General features: G+C 48.5%; 1 protein-coding gene across 4 annotated transcripts in view; it reads left to right on the top strand.

Annotated features, from left to right (window-relative positions):
• LOC146833055 (beta-1,3-galactosyltransferase 1-like) overlaps positions 1-16058 on the top strand; it is a 241572-nt gene that overhangs the window by 86912 nt on the left and 138602 nt on the right. Inside the window, exon 1 of one of the 4 annotated variants that reach the window (XM_085600679.1) lies at positions 12227-12367. The exons of the other annotated variants lie outside the window; for them this stretch is intronic. The gene's annotated coding sequence lies outside the window, so the exon portion shown is untranslated. Of the gene's footprint in view, positions 1-12226; positions 12368-16058 lie in introns of those variants that run through there. 4 annotated transcript variants of the gene reach the window in all.

Below are 16058 nucleotides of genomic sequence, written 5' to 3'. Positions count from 1 at the left end.
AGAAGTTCAAGATACTCACCCTTGCTCAGGTTCTTCAAGCGCTGAATCAGGAGGACTGGATGGTGTCCATCGACTTGCAGGATGCGTATTTTCACATCCCAATCCTGAAGTCGCACAGAAAGTATCTCCGTTTCACGGTAGGGTCGCAACATTATCAGTTTGCGGTCCTCCCGTTTGGTCTTACTTCTGCACCTCGGGTCTTCACGAAGGTGATGGCAGTGGTGGCAGCCCATCTCAGAAGGTCAGGGGTCTCAGTTTTCCCCTATCTGGACGACTGGCTGAACAAAGCGGAGTCTCCAGAGAAGGTGCTGCATCATCTGCGGGATACAACTCAACTGTTGTACAACTTGGGTTTTTCGATAAATGTGCCTAAATCTCACCTGGTGCCCTTTCAGCGCAACCTGTTCATAGGTGCGGTACTGGACACTGCTGTTTGTCGAGCATTCCCTCCTCCTCAAAGGATTCTCGACATACAGGAAATGATTCCTTTATTTTACAACGGAGCGGTTGTTCCGGTTCTGAAAGTCCTTCGCCTGCTCGGTCTGTTCGCTTCCTGCATTCTGTTGGTCAGCCATGCACGCTGGCACATGAGGGCGCTCCAGTGGTGCCTCCGCAAGCAGTGGTATCAGCACAAAGGAGATCTCAGGGAGTCTGTGAGGATCTCCAGAGAAGCTGCAGCGGATCTATCTTGGTGGAGCGTGGAGGGCAATCTGTCTCAAGGAAAGCCCTTCCATCTGACTCCATCGGTGGCCACGGTGATAACGGATGCCTCCACCCTGGGGTGGGGTGCTCATCTGGGGGATCTGGAGATCAAGGGTCTTTGGTCTCCAGAGGAAAGGTTGCTTCACATCAACCTTCTGGAATTGCGGGCGATTCGTTTGGCGCTCAAGGCCTTCCTCCCTTCCCTTCGCGGTCAGTCTGTTCAAGTCCTGACGGACAACACTACCGCGATGTGGTATGTCAACAAGCAGGGAGGAGTGGGGTCGCATTGTCTCTGCAGAGAGGCCCTGCGTCTATGGTCCTGGGCTCAGGACCATCGGATTTGTCTGATGGCAAATCATCTGGCCGGGGTGCTGAATGTGCGTGCGGACAGTCTCAGTCGGCAGTTCTCCGCCGACCACGAGTGGAGGCTCCATCCGGAGGTGGTTCGTCACGTCTTTCGGATGTGGGGAACTCCTCGGTGGATCTATTTGCCACCCGCGAGAACGCGCACTGTCCTTTGTTCTGCAGTCTCCAGTATCCGATGCAGGGAGCGTTGGGGGATGCGTTTCAGCTGAGTTGGGGCTCACGACCCCTTTACGCGTTTCCTCCCATACCCTTGATTCCTCGGGTTCTGAGGAAGATTCGCCAAGACCGGGCCCAAGTCATATTGATCGCCCCGGATTGGCCAAGAAGGGTGTGGTACACGGATCTTCTCCACCTCTCCTCGTGCCCTCCGCTCCGTCTCCCTCTGAGGGCAGACCTCCTCTAGCAGTCGGAGGGGCAGGTTCTACACCCCCACCTCCAGAGCTTACACCTTCACGCCTGGAGATTGAACGGGGCAACCTGAATTCTTTCTCTCTCCCGCCGGATGTGGTGGATGTTATTTTATCGGCCAGGCGACACTCCACCAAATCTATTTATTCATATAGGTGGTCTAAATTTGTTCTCTGGTGTGGAGAGAGGTCCATTGATCCCTTGAAGGCTCGTCTGTCTAATATTCTACAGTTTGCCCTTTCTCTTGCTCAGCAAGGCTTTGCTGTGGCTACTGTGAAAGGATATTTATCGGCTCTATCGGCTTTCCTTTGTTAGCCGGATCAGCCGTCGCTGTTCAAGTCACCTATTGTTCTTCGTTTTATAAAGGGCCTTACAAACAAGTCGCGAGCGGAGCCGTGTCTCTGTGACGTCGTCGTCGACCCCATCGGCGTGGACTGCTACAAAAGTTTCCGAATGTTGCTGGCGCAGGGGATATTCACAAGGTGAGGAATCCACAGGCAGATACTGTATCCACCAGAAAAAGCGTTACCGAAGGTAAGTAACTTGTTCATTTGGTGGACAATATATTGACTATTAAGTTTTGTTTTGACTGCGAGTTCTTTCGTCCATTTTCCTTGTCCTCTCCTGGTTTTGCGACTGCACCTGAATCCCTCGTCCTGATTGACCTGGAGGTTGCCCTTGTTTGGGCATTTGAGACAAAAAAAGACACTGACATGGCTGATTGGAGCGTTTCTCTTGAATCTGTTGATGGGCCGGATTGGACTGATTCAATAGATGTTAATTTAATCGGTTCCCTATTTACTTCTGTGTCCTTTTCAGACACTATACTTTCTTCAGATTACATTGTTGTCTTCTTCGTATTAAACCGCCTTCGTGCATAAATCTTCGCCCAGGTGTACACCTCATTTAACTTGTAATCGATTGTATCCCTCGTAAACTTTCCTAACTTTCCCTCTTGTAGTTCTCTGCTGTATTTATCAAATATTTGGTTGATTCCTTCTAAAGTGATCTTCCAAGTATATTTTCCCATCCTCATTTCCAATGCCCCTTTTATATTGCAAATTTCTTCTTCCAACTTCCGGATGGTTCTAGACAGTTCCTCTATTAATTACAAAATTAAGTCCAATGAGCATTTCTTTAAAATGGCATGACATTTTTCCATGAAACCAGTGTTTAAAAGAAACCTGTATAGCATTGGTTTGATCGAAAGTCTTAAACCCCTAGGAATCCGGACCATAGGCAGCACCTGCACAACCGAATCCCACAAGGAATGGGAGTAACAGTCCAAAAAGCATGCAGTGTACTCGGACCGCAGTGCCAGGCTGGTAGAAGAAAACATTTTCTTTCCTAAGGTGTCCAGCCTCTTGAATTCTATATCGGCTGGTGGTAGTGAATGCGCCTGGATTTACACGGGAGGTGGAAGCTTGGACAGCCAAGCTCTCTGGAGTAGGGTGTTACGTGAGGAACTTGGGGTGGACGGTGGTGGCGGGCATGTGTTTTGTTCACAGGAGCCCCTCTGCAAGGTTTGGAACAAGTTCCCAGCTGGACGTCCATGAGGGCTTCATTAAATGAGAGAAGCAGGGGGTCACTCCTGGCTGAAGCACCTCCATCAAGACGTTAGTCTTGACTGCCGCTGAGGGTAGGCTAAGGTCCAGGGCCTCAGCCGCCCTTATCACCACCATAGCAAAAGAAGGCCCCTTCTCCGTAGCCATGTTATGGCGAGAGAGTATGCCAGGATCTGGAGAGGTGTCCAGTCTACTGGTGTCCACCAGTCCTTGTTGGTGGTGTAGGGGCTGGTATTCTTCAGGGTCCAGCAACCCCTCCCAGTACTCCCCGAGTCCCAGTCCATAATAATAGGGCTCCAGCTCCGGCCTGGAAGGCATGGCTCTAGATGGCACCAGAGTCAATATCGGACAATGCCCGTCCGGCTCCGTGTCGAAGTAGGGAATGAAAATAGGGAAGGGTAGGGGCCGGTGGCATTGGGCTCTGCACCGGCGAAGATCAAGGTGGTGCGACCGGCACCAATGCAGATCCAACCGTGGGTCCAAGGGCCGTAAATGGAGCCCGGGCAGTGCCACCAGCAGAGAACCAGTGGGTGCCCCTCCCAAATCTGTGGGGCCCAAAGGCACGCTAGCAGGAACGGCCGCCCAAATATGAGGTGCATGGCCTCAGAGAACTCACAGAGTTGGGCAGGGGTCGCTCTGGCTCCCTGATACTTGGGGAGGCGTGGAGCCCGCCCAGGTGCAAACACGGAGCCAGGCCTCAAATGACAATGCTCCCTCATTTTGTCAGAGGACTTTGATGGTCGGGGTGAAGTCGACGACCTCTTAGAATTCTTACTCTTTAATGCGCTTGTGGGACTTACCAAATGACTTGGAGTGCACGAGGATCTTGGGCTCTGCGACCAATCCCAAGACCTTCCTCTCGACCGGGATCGAGACTGCCATGGCATCACACGTCAGGTGGCAAGGAGCTCGAGGGAGCACTCCTCTAAGGCCTTGGGGTGCATGATGGGGCAGTCGATGCAGGTCATTGCATTTTGGGCGCACTCGAGGAACCAGACGCAAACCCGATGTGGGTCGGTTACCGACATCTCCCGATGACAGACACCGCAGGGCTGAAGCCAAACTTCCTAGTTAACATCCTGCCACACCAGGAGAAAAATGTCAAAAAGACTTCGACAAATAGTCGAAAAAGGTCAGTTAAAAATGGACTGGGGGTAGGTCCCTCCGGATGTGCGTTGACTGGCGCTCAAAGAAAAGAACTGGCGTCAGCGCACTGGGATGGCACCTATATAGGCTACTTAAGAGCCTATGCTCCATGGAAGGGTCAAAAACAAGAAGAGGAAGGCAAGCCATTAAAAAGGATGTAAGGACATTAGAGCGACAATTATTCCAACTAATTGTCAGCAGTGGGTTGGTTCTAAACCCACTAAGTTTTTGGAATGGTTCACAAGAGACTCACTTAAAAGCTGTCTGGTTGGCGAGTCATGAAAAAGGATAACCAATAAATCATTACCAAAATTCACAGCCAGCTCCTGAAATGACAACTTCATATTTTATCCTAAATTTATATGCATTATATCATAGACCAATGATGTATCACTTAAGTATAAAGAAGTGTAATGAATACAATTAAAATATTCTTTTTACAACACAACGGCCCCCCGCGGCGGGATGCCTGGCTTTCACCTTGGGGATGCCCAGTACGGGTTATCTCACAGGGAAAAACCAGGACGGGTTCCCAATGCAAGCGCCGAGATGCCCAAGGGTAATTTGAGCGCTATATAAGACCGCACATACATACATACATACAAACTGTATGGCAAGATACCATAGACCCAGCATACCATGCCACATCACGGAACACTGTTCACACTGCATTACACCACTTTATGCTAGCACCACAATTTTAATCACACAATACCACAGTATACTTCATACGACTCTGCACAACACCATACTATATCACGGTTCACCACCTGGCTTAATATGACCTCAATCTATTCCACACAACTTAATATAACACCACTAAATACCTGTTATATCTATTTCAACTTTTTACTCAACTTCACACCAGGTAGAACTACAACATACAACTCATTACCATATTATGATGCATCATAGTACAATATGCATTACACCATATACAACCACTATTGGGGTGGCAATGTCCCTAGTGTGGTAAATGGAACGGTACCCCTGTGCTGACTGCCCCACTGCTTGGAAAACTACTATTCTGACCTATTTTGGCCCTAGTGTCACATTAGTCTAGCATGTGCATGGGGGTCTTGGCTTATCCAAGGCTATGTGAAATCCAGAACCAGGGTGTGTGAGGTGCACAAATGCACATAGTGGGCACTGGACTACAGTCTATGCTCTGGGGATATCACATAAAGTGGTGGTGGCGGCATCATATTGTGTTTTGTAAATCTTTACTAGGTCAGTGAGGGTGGGTTCTACTGACTCCTCTCATGTAAAGTACCTCTGTTTTGTGAAATCCAGAACCTTATGCTGACATCTCGTGTACATGCTGAGTGCACATATGTGCAGTGAGTGTGAAGCACATATATGCTACAAGGACTGTGTGTGTTATATGAGGAGGAGTACTGCACTAGCAGGTTCCGTTTTGGATGCTCCTGGTTTAGCCCAAGATGGAAGATGCGGACAGCTTCCCCAGATTGTGGAAGTGTATTCTCTGCATTCCAGGGGCTGGTCAGTGGAGTCCCAGGCACTGAAGTTAGAGAGGATAGCAACAGTGCTTCCCATAGAAATTCAATAAGGACCTTGTAAGCAACGGGTTGCTGATTAGTCCTTCAGTGGCGGCTGCTGCCCATTTTAAAGGATGAGGCAGTGCGGGGACAGCGAGGGGAAAAATAAATAAAAAAATAAACATATACCTGCCTTCTGCTCCCACGCAGCTCCTCTGCTCCCAGAACTGCAGTTGTTCCCATGAGCACAGGCTCCGAGCTCCCACGCAATCTCAGCACTTCTCTCATGCTTTTACTCCTAGCATGAGAGAAACGCTGGGATTGGGTGGAGCGAGACGGTTTCACGCTTCAGCATGGACTTGGAGTCTGTGCTCCTGAGCCCTGCTGATATCTCCACGGGATAGCCTGGAGATATCCAAGTGTGCATGTCGGTTTTGCCGGACATGGGCGACCGGTCAAACCGGCATGCGCACTTTCAGTGCCTAAAAATTCCCCCCCCCCCCCCCCCCCCCCCCTTTGCTGGTGAATGCAACTTAGTCCCCCCACCCCAAACTCACAGACTCCACAAACTCGGCCGAGTCAATGAAAAATAAAATGATAATAAAAGTGTTTTATTATCACTTTATTTTCGTCTTTTAAGCAGTGATGCAATCTTCCTCCGCCATAGCAGAGGAGTCGCCCCTCTAGTCCTTACTGAGCACTGCCATTCAGTTGATGATAACGGTTATGGACCCCAGACTCCTGAGGCTTGAGCCGGGAGCCAGAAGTAGTGTGTTGCGCTCTGCTACCTTACACTGCATTTCTTTCTCCTAGGTTCTGGTCTTTGGTCTTTTCCTGCGCTGAGACGCCCCGTCGCTGGGGCAGCCATGCGCAATACAAATCTGACTAATAGTAATAATAGGGGTGGGACTGCAGTGTTTATTGTTCAAGGTGAGAAAGCTTCTAGACAAGACCTGCCCTTTAGTCTGTCTCTGTTTACAGCTACAGGAAGGCTAATGACAGCCAGGTGCAGAGCTTCTCTCAGGCTTCATTGTGTCCATATTTTAGACACTCCTGCTTGAAATCAGACCCACTGGATCTGCTGTGAGAGCTATCAATTTTCACAAATACTTTGTCTGGTAAAAAGCCTGAAAATGCTGTTGGGCGCAAACTGTCCCAAACCGGTTCTGCCACCATATACAGTAGATCCTAATGTCCTGCCTTGAAACTGTGTTAAATGTAACATTCTGTCACCTGTAGTCTGCACTTTCTGCTGGAGGAGCTGAGGGACTGGCTGAAGTGCCTAGAGCTTGCCTGCCTGCTGAGAAAGGGAAAGAGTGTGCCTGGTTCCCTCAAGAGGAAAGATTGTACAGCTCAGCATGTTTCCGGAGTGAGGAGCCTCCAGAAAAAAGCAGATTATCCCAGAAAGCGAATCCAGGACTGACCCATGTTCTGAACACAGCAGCAGGCTACATGACATCATAGCGCCACACTGCAACCGACCAGGTCACCACCATACCATCACCATTCAATAACAAATACCACGACAGACAGCGCATACCACATTCTAGGCCCACAAGAACACATAGCTTCAGACCTGCAGCACACTGAGCGCAAGGCCAATCTACAACCAGCTAACCTTCCCCCACCATGAAGGAAACTTTTACAGAAAGTGGAAATGTAGGGTGATTATGGATATATGTTTAATGGTTAGAGGAATACATTGTTTAAGGACTGGAAACAAGCACCAGATTCACCTAGAGAAAGGACAAGGACTTAGTTATCTGCAGCTGCAGCACTGAGCCCCGCTTCCCCTGATTCATAGCGCCACAAAGAGGCGAAGACTCCTTTTGATGCCTTAGCACCAAAAGCTGAAGGAATGGGTATGGTTGAGGCAAGGAAATGGGAAAAACAGCCTGGAAATGCAGCGTGGGAAAAATTATTCTAAATATAAGGCCGTGTTAGGGTGGTATCTGACACCGGATACATTTCCCAAATGCTGATGGTTTGTCCTGAAGATGCTGCGAGGCAGTGGGTTGCCCATTTCATATTTGGTGGAAATGTTTTAAACTATGCATCTTTGGCAGCCAAGTGCTTGTGGCCATTGCTGGTGGGCTTTACTGTTCTATAATATCATGGGGTGATCGTACTAGGCCTGCAACCTTTTTGGTGTTTATTGACGGTGTGTGCAAACTGGAGGTGCTTGTTGTGCAGTTGATTTTATCGGTGCGGGTTAGTGGAAAGCACTGGACGAAGGTAGAGAGCTGATGGTGGCACCCACCATTTGAGGAGGTGAGAGCGATAGAATAGTTGTCGAATTGTTTATGAGATCGGAAAGAGAAATACCTGTCAGTGTGGTTAACACTGCATGCTCGATTAAATGGCAAGAAAGAACAGGGCCTGACCTCCCCACTGACTGTGAAGTCTTTTGACTGATGATTATGCAGCTAGGTTTTGTTGTACATCTTCCAGTGGGAAAGGTTGCCACCTGGAAGTGTTTGGCAGGGGTGTAAAAGTGATTAATGGCATTGCACTTGACTGAGGGACTGGAAGGTTTGCAAGTGGGATGGTGCAATGCTCTGCAGCATTAAAGAGGGCTTTTCATAGGCTACATTTTTATGATAGTCTTGTAGATGGTTACTTTGGTAGCGGTGATGGTGAATCTGTGTGCTGAGTGGAGAGCTTTGAGTAGAATGAGGTTGTTTGGGATACTGGTCCACCTCAGTTCCCTTTCTAGTCTATGTATGCAGTGTTAACTCTCTGAAAGTGTTTGGGTGTAACAAGGTGCTGAGGGTTTGGGTTGTGTATTCTTGTAGTGTGTTGAGTTCTACAAGCTTGTTCATGGGCATGGGATGTATCGGATATGTGGTGAAGTGTGAGTACATCTGATGCAGGCAGTTGGCTTCATAGGTGGGTTCATAAATACATTACCCCCAATCACACTATCATACCAAGACACATCACACCCAATATCACTATCCACCACCACTTCACACCACATCAAAACACATCATATTACACCACACTAAATAACACCTCTTCTTGTTATACCACATCACTTCGGTATTGAACACCATATTACTCCATACTACACTGCACACCACATCTACCCATACCTCACCACTTCACAGCACCCAACACCAGAACCACACTAGGCAATGCAACACCAGAGGCAGAAGAAAATAGAGATGCTGGCCCTGGAGAGTAGAAAGGGTAGAACCCCTAAAAGGGTGCCCTCTGCAACCATGGAAAAGGAATATTGTTTACTGCTCTTTTTGGGTACTAGCAACTCATTTTGTGTAGTCACCTTCTTCAACTCTGCTCTATTTCCTGAGAGATTGTCATCTGTTTTAGTGCTTAAATCCTTGGGTGCTACAAGATCAGGGCAATGGGTGGCCTGGCCCCTGTCATCAGCTGCTGGGAGAGGGGAGAAGAGGGTTTACGTGGATGCCTGTATTAATGATACCTGCTCCTGAGCCAATGGTGAGCAATTCTTGGTACTGGGGGGTCTCCAGTGGTAAACATAAGCATCCAATATCAACACCACACATCAGTAAAAGTACCTCCAAGATATTCAAAGACGCTGGCTTGCACAGCACTTTTCAACAATAACACCAACAGCACAACAAGCATACTTCATCCCTGTGTTCCCATATGGTTAGCTGTATGTGACAACTTTAGTGCCCTCATTGTGATTCCCATGCTGCTATCAGCTTCAAACCGTTACTGACAGCCATGAAGCCCATGAAGAACAAGAGCAGGAACATACAACTACCAATGAAGATGACTCAACAAGAGGAGCAAGGAGATACGCACCATACTAGATGGTCAACATACCCCCAAAACCAGACTGCACAATTAAACCCAGGGTAGAAACACTGACACATGGTTGGAATCTGAGGTCTGATTCCTCATTCAAGCAGCCTCCAGTTGATATCAACCCAAACTGAGACTTTCTAAACCACTGGCAGTTCCAAGGGTTGTCATGATAATGAAACGGCAAACCATATGCTAAAGGAGCAAAGATAGGCACTGTACCAATGCATGTAAAATAACAGAACTTGTCTCTGATGAGAAATGTCACAGGAGCATAAAAAAAGCTCTGCATTGCTTTTTGAATATTTAACTTCATCCAATCTATGCCTGCAGGCTGCAGACACCAGGCAGCAGGGATTGGTTCTTATTCTTTTTTACCTACAGACAGATGTCCCAGAGCAGGGCTTCAGGGAGCAGGGAAAGGAGTCACATGTCCAGGAGGTAGTCAGTGTGTTTCCCTGCTGCTATACCATGACAGTCATAATGCTCAGCCATATCATCTCCTTTCCCAACTTCCTGAAGTTTTTACCTGGCACTTCCAGCAGTAAGGGAAGGGTGGATAAGGGGCACAGCACTGCCTGCCTAAAACATAAGTGCCTGCTGTTAAGAGCCTCGTAGGGCAGCGGGAACTTCAGCTTTACACTTCAGCAAGCTAGTAAACTTTTCTAAAGTATGCAATTTCAATATCTTTCCTACACAATATCCGAATGGCCACATTCTTAAAGGAAGTGCCCCGGGAGCTTGTCACAATATCCCTCTCCAAACAGTCTGTAGGAGGTTATTGGCTGTCTTCAATGGCCCGACCAGTGACAAAATTCTCCAGTTCTTCAAACTCTTGCAGGGTGATAGAACCTCAGAGGAGCATGAGTCCTGAGCTCTGATGTTAAGAATAGATATATAAAGTAATGGTTTCTCCTGGGAAGTTTGGGAATAGGTGCCAGCACATCCAAGTTTGTTCCTAAATGAGTGTGTGTTTCTGCCTAACCCGGTGACTCCAGATTAACCTGAGAACAAGTGGACAAGACAGGTCTGTAGAAGAGAAGGCAACACCTGACAGTTACACCTAACATAGCAGATAACATGAGCAATAGTGCATGGTAAAACAATAAACAAAATTTCTGTAAATAAAACCCTCCTAAGTAATAAAAAAAATAGTCATTTATTGCATTACCTACAAGGAAAAAAAAGAGACAAATACATACAGTTGTACATGGCTTTCTGTGTTCACAAATTCTGCACAATTGTCCCACGTCCACCCACAGAGTACACCATGAAAAAGGTTAAAAAGGCTGAGTCAAGTTGACCTCCTAAATGTTGGTGTGTGTACAAAATAAAAACAGTCATTTGCTAAGTCCATACACAGGCCTGCTTGACGCATTTCAGTATGGTGTTTCACATCACCGCACTGAAATGCATTGTCACACATTTTAATGCCACTGACTCTCTGCTGTACCAGCGCTGAAGTACTGGCCACGCCAAGCTGCTAGCGCGCACCTGACCTGCGCCGGCTCTGCTGCACCCCCACAGACTTGCTGGCCCGGGCGCTGCCACCAGCACAGGCTCAGTAACAGTTATTCTTGTGCACTGCTGCAACAAATGTATCTTAATATTAGTCTGCTGCATTGAAATTCCCGCCCAGGGCGCTGCTGAGTCACTCACTGAGACTACAGCCAGGCCTGACGTCACCCGAGTGCTGTGCCCAATACCGAGACACCCGGGCGGGGCCTCTCCTCAGTGGTTGCGCAATTACTGGCTGTGGCGCCACGGGGGGAGGATGTGAGCTCACGTCCTGGTCTGGAGTGTCAGCGCACAGTGCACTCCGCATCCAACAGGCTTGGGGGGGCAAGTCTGCCGCTATTAGTTCCTACAGTTAAGAAATTCACCGAATGCGGTGCGCCGCACCATAGCATGATTAATCATGTTCATGAGGCTGTGGTACAGACACAAATCCTTAGCACAGGTTTAAAACTGCTCCTTTAGTAAGTCAGATTAATTTTGCCTGCTAGTGTGCGCGTGTGATTTTCAAAGTGCAGCACTTCAGGTAGTGAAAAGTCAGTGCAGCGTATTACTTTAAACAGAAATTTTATCAGGGGCAAGGGCGGCGGATTGACACACTTCCTGTACTTTCTCTCAATCAGAGGGTCAATGCCCTAGTTATGCGACCCCCAGCCAGGAAGGACCTCAAGACCTGGCTCTTTGACTGATCTGGAGCTGCTCCCCCCCCCCAAGCCTCCCCCCCCCCCCCAGTGCCTTGAGACCCCCTCACGGGTGAATAGCACGCTCTATAAACCCCCTGATTGAATGCCCGGACAATGCAATCGAAGAGACGCTTGCAGCGGTAGTACTCTGACTCCTCTCTGCACTGAGACACCTAGCTTCCTAATACCAAATGCCTCAATTAACTGGTCTGTACTTCAGGCTTTCTTTTATGCCAAAGAAGCTCAAAACTAGCTCTGCCAACCCTGCTTGCTGTTATTGTTCCCCGGGTCGCGTCAGGTCCCACATGGGCACACTGTTGCGGGGGAGCCATGTCCGGTTGGCGTGCATGCTGATGCAGGATCTTGCATTTCCTGCCTGCCAGCCGGGCGCAAGGCAACCAGGAATTCCCCTGCTGCATGGCCCAGAGTCAAAGGAGGAAGCTGGTGCTCACTTCCTCCTGACCTCGACGTGTGCTGTCCCTGTACCCTGCCTAGGCAGAGCCCAGCTTATGGCCTGGACTCACCACTCCAGCGAGAGTCTCATAGTGGGAGGAGATGGCACAGGCAGAGGCACTGCAGCAGGGCTCACTTTCTGACTCTCTGAAGAAGAGACAAGCTAGCGATCCCCGCGGTGCCACGCCAGCAGCTCCTCTCAGTGGACCATTCTGACAGCTGTAAAGAGATTCAGGTAAGTCAGATTTTAAGTTAATAATGTGCTGCTCTGCTGACATTTAAAATGTTTGTTCCGAAAATGAGGAGGGGGCTCCAGCACTGCATAGGGCCTTGCAAATGGGCACACTAAAGTTGTTTGTCTGTGCTGTAAATGCGCTACGTTTTGTCTAAACTAACAGTTTTGCTGATTTACTAGTAGTGCAAAGTGTTTAACATTTTTGCTTGACAGTGACACTACGAAGCAGCAGCCTTTACTTTCCCAGCACAGTTAGGCTTGCTAAGTCAGAGATAGGTCATGTGACTAATGTTCCCGCTGGAGGTAGGTCAGAGTTCTCTCTACTGTCAGTTTTCACTCTCACCATTAAGTAGTGCAGAGGGTTAATATGCCTACTGCAAAATAAGTCTACCAGCATATTGTATTGAACTGTATTGCATGTGGATAGCTCAGTGAGTTGCTGCTTTTGTCACAGAGATCCCGTTGTTACATGTGGTTCAGGTACACCTGAAGCTGAGGTTGGGGTGGAGGGTGCTGATTGTTTAGAAATTAAATAATAGCTTTAAAAGCACCTGCAGCAGAGTTTGACTTCCTTGTTGCTCAAATGAGAGTGATTTCTGATATTTGTCTGGTTCCATTTACTTCATTCCTTGATTTTGGTCGCAAGAAAGTGCCACTCTAAGTGATACGCATTTAGTCATTGCCTGACTCTCTTAAATCCACTGAATCTATGAAAATGTCACACATAAGCAATCTGAGACATTAGCAGCTATACTCAAATGGGTGTTTTTAGAACCGGGATTCCCTAGTTGGCTGAGGTAGGTACCTTATGCCAAGTAAGGACCCTCGATTCCACGTCAGGGAAGGTAAAGACACCTTCTCAGATAACCCCTGCTCACCCACTTGGTAGCTTGGCACGAGCACCCAGGCTTATCTTCAAGGCAAATGTGTAAACTATTTGCAACCACGCTCCCAGTGACCCAATGGTGACACCATAAAAGGACTCCACACGAGTTTCATATAAAAACAAGTATAAGTTTATATAAAAAGATATACGATGAGACCACACGAGAAAAATCCAACATATGCGTATTTGTAATATACCTCCTGGCCAGTTATTAGGTCAGCCAGCTCTTGTAGGTTCTGGCGGTATTAATGAGCAATTCTAGGTGATCCTATGCAGTCCTAATGCAAGGCTATGCAGTTCGTAATGCAAGAATCAGGCACTTTGCAATGTAAAAATAATGCAGTTCGTGATGCAAACTAATGCAATGCATAATACAAAAAACAGGCAGTTCGTTATGCAGAAATAGTGCAATGCGTAATGCAACAATCAGGTAGTTTGTTCTGCAAACTAATGCAATGCTTAATACAACAATCAGGTAGTTCGTTCTGCAGAAATAATGCAATGCGTATTGCAACAATCAGGTAGTTTGTTATGCAGAATTAATGCAATGCGTAATACACTCCAGCACTGATCACGGTGCTTCAGACAGTCTCTCCGTCCCTCGTACTGACTCGTGGTCAGTTTCCGTCAACATGTGCCCCCAACACGGAACTAGTGTAAACCACAGTGCAGCTACACGCTCCGGCCCTGGCACTGCCACTCCTTGGCACGTACGGGCCACGATACGAGCTGGAACAGAGGCTCGCGCTACAAGAAGGGGAGAGGCCAAAAGCGTCTCTCTCCGAGCCCGCACCCCATCCCAGGCGCCGACACACGTTACCTGGGGTGTGCAACCTCGCTCTCCTCTCCGCCTCTCGCGACTTGGGCCTCCGATGCGACTTGGTTGATTCCGGGCCGATGACGATAACGAAGATCTCAGGCTGCAACAGGGCACACGCACACAGCGTCGCTGAGACTCCCTTGAGCCTCGGGTGTGCACGGTCAGAGGGCAATCCTCACGAAGGTCTCAGGCTGCACGAAGCACACACACACAGCGTCGCTGATACTCACTTGGACTCCTGGCGCCCTCGATCACAGGGCAATTCTTCAGAGGGTCTCAGGCTGCAAAAAGCAAACGCACACAGCGTCGCTGAGACACACTTGAACTTCTGGTGCCTACGATCACAGGGCAATTCTTCCGAGGGTCTCAGGCTGCAAAAAGCACACGCACACAGCGCCGCTGAGGCACTCTTGGACTTCTAGTGTGCACGGTCACAGGGCAATCCTCACAAAGGTCTCCGGCTGCACGAAGTACACGCACACAGCGTTGCTGAGACTCACTTGGACTCCAGATGCACATGATCACAGGACAATCCTCACGAAGGACTCAGGCTGCAAAAAGCACACTCACACAGCGTCGCTGAGACTCGCTTGGACTCCAGGTGCCCACGATCACAGGGCACGGCTTACGAAGGTCTCAGGCTGCAAAAAGCACACTCACACAACGTCGCTGAGACACTTCTGGAAATGTTTGTGTTTCTGAGTTGCCATAACAGGGAGCCAGCTCACCTTAGGCCCTTGGGGTTAAGTTACTTCAGGACACAGCACAGCAAAGTCCTTTCAAGCAGGTGGACACAGCACACAGCAAAGTCCCTTTAGCCTCTTCCTTGGTTAAAGCAGCAAACTACAGGCCAGCCCCAGAACACACAGCAAGGGTCAGTCCTTTCCTTCAGTCTATTCAGCTGTTTCTTCCTTGGCAGAGGTTCCTCTTCACCACGAAGTAGTTTCAATCCTTTTCAGTCTTGATCAATCCAATTCCAACGTTCAGGGGTTTCAGCTCTCATAGTAAATATCTTTGAAGTATTTGTGTTCAGGGGGCACTGACCCCTGTCAAAGCCAGTTCTGGGTGTCTCCCTGCCAGTGACACCTTCTTCCTTTGATAGTGGGGGTCTGGGTCCTTAATCACCCAGCAGGTGATGGAGCCATGGTTTTATGGCTGCAGCCCAGGTCTCTTCACCTCCAGGGGCTACTCCTCCCCCCACATTCCAGATGCAGGTCAGCCTGTTGCTGTCTCACTTCCTCCCCTGGGTCAAGACTTTCCCCAGATCCTATCACTTTCAGATCCAGACAGTCAATCCACAACCAGACAGAGACACACAGAAATGTTAGAGCACAAAAACCCAGCCAATTCTAAAAGAGTGGTTTCTAAACGCACAATGCAAAATCCACCTTCACAAAAAGATGTGTTATTGAATTGTGAGTTCAGGCATACTAAACTTCACCTCTCCATCTTAAGCCTTTGGGAAGATAAGCTGGAAACATATTACACAGCCTTCCCCGTTCTGTCCTATGGGCAAGATGGTCTTTCAACAGTGAAAACGAAATGGGGAATATTTCACTGTTAGGACATGGTACACACCTTAGTACATGTCCTACCTTTCACATACACTGCACCCTGCCCAAGGGGGAACCTTGGGCCTACCATAGGGGTGTCTGATGTGCATGAAAAGGAAAGGTGAGGCCTGGCAAGTGGGTGCACTTGTCAGGACAACAAGGCAGTTTAAGAAACTACATGCAGGCACTGCAGGGGCAGGCCTGAGTTTTCTCTTTAAGGCTACTTGTGTGGGTGGCACAATTAGTGCTGCAGGCCCACTAGTAGCATTTGCATTACTAGCCCTGGCACACATAGTGCACTTTACTAAGGACTTTACTAGTAAGGCAAACATCCCAATCATGGACAACCAATTACCATTACACTTTACATAGGGAGCACTTGCACTTTGACACTGATCAGCAGTGACAAAGTGCCCAAAGCATCTAAGCCAG

This window comes from Triturus cristatus, chromosome 4_2 (genome assembly GCF_964204655.1).
Source record: "Triturus cristatus chromosome 4_2, aTriCri1.1, whole genome shotgun sequence".
Lineage (NCBI taxonomy): Eukaryota > Metazoa > Chordata > Amphibia > Caudata > Salamandridae > Triturus > Triturus cristatus.
Note: the sequence above shows the minus strand (reverse complement) of the source record. Positions and strands in the feature narration are given on the sequence as shown.